Here is a 6011-nt window from a genome sequence, read left to right as displayed (position 1 = left end):
TAAACAAACCAAAAATCTCTTTCTTTCATTTTTGACATTCTTATTCTTTTATTTCATTGTAATTTCTTAATGGGCAGTAAGGCAAATCTTCTTCTTTTTTTTGGCACATTTCAACAACTGGGTAAAGAGCTTTACATAAAACATGAAATGCATTAAGACAAAATGTAAAATAAAAATCAGATAATATAATAAGATAAGAAATAAAATAAGATAAAACAGAATAAGACAGATAAAACAGAAGACTAACATTTTCATTGCAGTAAAAGCCTAAAAAATGATTTCATAAAAGGCAGAGGCAAACAGAAATATTGGTTTTAGTGAGGACTTAAGCAGTATTATTCTGAATCAGCTGCAGCTGTCGATTTTTAAAGGTAGGATAGAGTCATGAAAGACATATTTCATGATTCTGTTGATATATTATTTATTGTGTACAACATTTTAAAATGTTCTGTCTGGGGTATAAACATTGTCAAGTTATTCTACTCTTTGTGAACATTTTAAATACTCAGTGTTCTTCATATGGAGTTATGTTGAACAGTGCACCTGCAGAGTCAGACTCAACTTCAGTGGATATACATCGCCACCTCTTGGACAAAGGTGCATGCCATTAGGAAAAAAATTAATAAAAAGCTCTGTTTTTCTGAGTAATTCTTTCTGTTTTTCTGCTTTTCGGAGTAATTTTTTTTTTTATTAACACAATAGCCTACTTCAAAATCATGCGAGAGGCTCCCACCATACCTACAGGAATGTATTTCTGTCACTCTAGAAAAAAAAAAGAGCTGAACATCTAATCACGTCATGATCAAGCCATAGTTGGTCTCAAGCACAGACTCTTTGTGATGTACTCTTACACTTTCTCCATACCACGGTGTCATGAAATTGCTGGTGTGTGGATTCTGTCCAACCCTCCTCAATTGGGTCATTCATTGATCTGACGTAGGCGGAGCCACCTCAGTCCACAACCACTGGAGCATACAGGTAGTGGTGTGACTCCTTTTAGAGTTCACACAGACAGATCTCTCTCCGTAGCCTTCATGATAGGATGAAATTGCCACAGTATGTTTTAACTACATACAGCATCACTTCTAACAGCTGAAGGTAAATAATCACATCAGATAGAGGGCATGATGTGTGCCCATCTACACACACCAGCAGCAGACCATTCATGATGCAGTGGTATACCAAAGTGTAGGAGTACATCACAGAGTCAACCTCTGAGACCAACTATGACTTTCATGTTATAACATGATTAGTTTCATGTTGTGTGCTTAGTTTCACGTTATAATGTGATTAGACATTCAGCTCGGATTCTTTTTTCTTTTTATGGTGTGACAGAAATACTTCCATAAAGGAGCAGCAAGGATTTTAAGGTATTTCGTTAATTCAGAAATAAATTTACACAGAAAAAGAGAGAAAAAAAAAGACTGGAAAAAAAATACTCTGACGAACACAAAACATTACCTACTCAGAAAAAGTGAAGTGGATGCAATACGCTTGCGTACACTCCCTCATAAACAGCCAACATAACCGTCATTTTATTATTTCAGTGTGTCATCATCACTTGGTCTGTTGGTCTATCATTGCATCATTTTTAAGCATTTGGCTGCTGTAGTAATAGCTGCATCTAATGACTGCAAGTGATTGGAGCCAACAACAGCATTATATCGCTGATGCAGTCTCAGATTTTATTCTCAGTCAATGTAGGAAAGCCTCAGTTCAGAAGCGTTAATTTTACTGAGTGTGTGCTGTTACCGGCCCTTTAAGAGGTGCAGAAGTATCAGGAGTGTTGAGTCTGATCAGTCTGTCAGACATTTGAGATTCAACTGAACATAAAATCTTACCTTTAAGTTAGTTGAGTCATTTTGCTAAGTGGAGACCAGTGGGCTGTAACAGCCAGCAACAGCTTGTCTCTAGTATTCTTCAGAGCCTTACTAAAGTCCTCCTGCAAGGGAAGGAGCAGGAGGGTGAATAAACAGCAGCAATAGGGAGCCGTACAATTTCACCATAGCCATTCTGTCACTACATATTTCACTTCTCAAAAACATAACTATTCTATAATACAGATAATCGTGTCATCAATATTTTTCAATACTAATTCAGGCATTGGTGATACAAATTGTGTCCTGTTATCTTACCAATTTGTCAAAACAGTGTTAATGAACTAACACAGTCTATTATAAATGTTGTATACATTTATAATAGACTATACAATTTTACAGGTATTAATAGATGATTTACAGCAAATGTATCTGTCCGATGGAGTTTGCAAGTGAATGAATAAGCCTCTGTGAATCACAATCATAAGAATAACCAACATATAGTGAAAGCACATGAATTTGCCTGCAATTTCACTTTCTCAGCTTCTACCTCAGAAGAAAATTACAACAAGATCACACTCCAAATTAATTATAAGAGATAAAATGTTATGGTGTTTATTGTGTTGTATGTTGCAGCTCTTAACTGTAAACACATTGGGCCAATTTCTCAGACAGGGTTTAAATCTAGACTTGTTTTTGAATGGATATTTTCACAGAAGCTTGTCTTTAGTCTAGGACTACTCTTTATCTGGTGAGGGTTTTTTTTCATTTGTCAGTGTTAATATGCTTTTATTCTGTATTGACATTTGTGGACAACCTCCATTTAAGTATACCCTGCTCTTGATTTCCAAGTTTGTTTCTTCAATGGAAAAGCAAAGCCTGCCAGTAAAACCCTTAATTTTAACATTACAAATATAAAAATGTTTAGTATTTTTTTTGACACTGTCTGTGTCGTCACATATTTATACTTCCTATTAGGGAATTTTAGCTTGATGCTTTGCCCAATTATACATCATAGCTGTGGCACACGCAGGCAAGTTATCACCATATCTTTGCTTAATGTTAGTCAACTCAATAGCTCTTGTCTGCAAAGCCACTTCCAGCATGGGAATATGATGCATCTACACAGGCAGCAATCTTCTCTATGGCAGCTTTCAACTCAGCAGAGCACCTTTGAGGTCTTCTCTCATCCAGATGCACTCCATATATCTGACGAGCCACAGTTATCCACACTCACGCATTCTCTCATGTAAGCAAAGTTCCAGGGTGGATTACCCATGTTTGTATTAACATTCATCTCAGCCATTTGCAGTTTCTCTTTCTCACACTACCCACCGTAGGGCCACTCTCTCTCTCTGTCCAGTCATTCATGAGGGAAGACAACAGAAGCACAAAATGCCATCCTTTTAGCTTACCAACAATTCCTATTGGCACACGTGGAGAAGACATGGCTTTAAACTGTTTTGTGGGGTCGGCTGGTGGTGTGTCTGTAAGAGTGTGTGCATGTGTCTGTTTCTGTGGATTATCAGGTTGATTTGTCTGTTCCACATTTTGACTGGTGTTTCTTACTGCTTGACAGTCTCTCTGTCTTCTAAATTTTGGTTAGTTTTAGACTCCCAACTACTACCTGCGCTTGACATGTCGTTGCCCATTTTTGTACTTTACAACATCAGATATACAATTTCAACAGCATCAAGGATTCCAACTCCTCTTTTACAATAGCAGCAGTGCTGGTTTGAAGCTTAGAATGAACATGTATACACTTAATTACCGTCGCCAAGACTGTGGTATCATAAACCCAAACAGAGCCACGTTTCCCACAGGACATAGAGCAGATAGTCCCCAATCTTGATTTAAGCGAGGTAGTCAATTACTACCCCAAAAACGTCTTTTCTTACAGCTTAAACCTCAGGTGGGTCCCCCTGTGCCGAGTGCAGCCCGAAGCTTCCCCAGAAACCAAAACAGCCACAATGTGGCCCTACAAGGGATCAAAAACACCCTCTCGCAGTCTGACCCTCCAACACCACACACTCTGCTATTACAATCAATCATTGTCAATCACATTGATTTTGATAAAGTATCCATGTTTTAGTAAAATTGATATTTTGTTTTGGTCAGTGCCAATTCATGGGCTATCTTACTTTTGCCTTTTCAAAATTAAAATCAAAAGGTTATTTTATTTTGATCTTGTTAGGCATGAAAATGTAAAATCAGCACTTACCCAGTCATTATGTTGAGATCCTGCTGTCCTGCATTGAAAATGTTTATTTACTTGATCAAGGAGAAGTAAATGAATGATCAGTACATTATGTTCTGATGCTCCCTTCAATTCAGAAGTTTCTGTCCTCTGGGGGTAGTCTTTAAACCACGCAGATATGGGCAGATCCAACACATCTACAATATACAGAATTTAGTCTACTGGTCTATAGACAAAACATTGCTTAGACCTTACTCAGGACCTTTGTCCTACATCCAACACTATATCAAACCTCCGACTCCAGTTACCTCTACCCCATTCAGGGAAAACAGTCAAACACATATCTGACCTTGGCTGCTATAGAAACACTATCAGAATGCCTCCTATTTTCCCCAAAAGGAGCAGACTCACTGCTTACTACTACCTCAAGGGGAGACAGCGTCTAACCCAAGATTTGGTGTGGCCAAGCCTAGTTTGACGGTTGACCCAGTGCATATTAAGGATGGAAAACACTTTCCATTTTGCAATAAATATATAATATTATTTGGATAATGATTATGGGAGCGGGAATAGCATGCCAAAAAAAGTGTATTCGTCAGATTGTTTACATTTTACCAGGTGATGCAAGATTTGTGTGGCTATTCAAAATCTGTCTATTGAAAAAAAAAGAAAAAAGAAAACATTTATTTTTTAAAGTATGAGAGAGCACACAAAGACTCTGTTCAGATAAAACCATAATTGTCACGACAACACATCTTCTTTCTGTCTGTTGGCTTACAGCAACTAGATTTGGCACTGAGTGTGTGAGCTTGGCTACAATAAGTGAGTGTCTAATTGAGAAGAAAGAGGAGATTTAGATCAAAATGTTAAAGAAAAGTGCTCAGCAGCAGTGTTCGGAAGTAACTACTTAGGCTACATGTAACAGCGTGATGTAATTTAATTACAAAATAAATATAACTGTAATCTATTACAGTTACTAAGAAAATTTAATTAAATTACAGTTACTCACGAAAATGTTGATGATTACAAAGTGGGTTACATCTGAAGTCTGACCGATTTTTGCTCAGGAGGAGGGTTTTTTCCTCCTTTTTAAATATTTAACATGTTACTGAATACATATTTGCTGTTTTTAATTCTTTAAAAACTATTTTCTTCTTCTTATTTAGAGAACATATTTTTATTTTACATTCCATTTTCAAATGAGAGATAAATCTTGCTTTATATGATCTCCCCATGAAAAACACCTGAATTTAGATTTTGATGGGCTCAATGGGTACCCTTACATTAACAGTTGAAAATTCGACAAATAATCAAATGTAATAGGCCTACTTACTTTGAATAAGTACTTGAAATAGTTACATTTTATATAGGGTAACGCTACAGCAGTGACACTACCAGGAATATGAAAGGAAAATGAGAGGCTAAACAAGTATGGAGCACAGAATCAGATGCAGCAGGTTTAAAACACCTACCTATTCACATTCATATGCATTAAACGGATACACAGCAACGCAGCTTGTTTAAGGACCACCCATTTTGGGGGAAGCGGAAGATAGACCAGCGTCTTGTTGTGTGGTGCTGTCTTGCCGTAAACTGGAAGCAAACGTCTCGATGGCACATCTGCAGTTATCATGGGTTGTTTTTAACTGTGGAGGCAGCGAGGGGGGAGTCGCAGACGCAGACATGTAGTTAAAATAGCTTAGCCGCCCTGAAACATGTTTTGATCTAGGTCAACTTAAGTCAAACCGGTAAGTTAAGGCTTTCAATTCTGACGATGCTTTCTGTGCTTGTTGATCTGGAAGCTAGTGTTAGTTACGCAAGGTTTGCCAGTAACTACCTTTACCTTGCTAGCAAGTCATCAGTTGTAGCAAACTATCATTACTACATCGCAGGTTTAACGCATGCATATAAACACACTGAAATTATAATAATATTTCATTATACGTCATTTCCAACATGTCTTAGTTTGCAATGTGTGTTTTTTCCTGTTACAATAC

The sequence above is a fragment of the Scomber japonicus genome, chromosome 2, assembly GCF_027409825.1.
Source record: "Scomber japonicus isolate fScoJap1 chromosome 2, fScoJap1.pri, whole genome shotgun sequence".
Classification (NCBI taxonomy): domain Eukaryota; kingdom Metazoa; phylum Chordata; class Actinopteri; order Scombriformes; family Scombridae; genus Scomber; species Scomber japonicus.
This window is presented reverse-complemented; position numbering follows the sequence as displayed.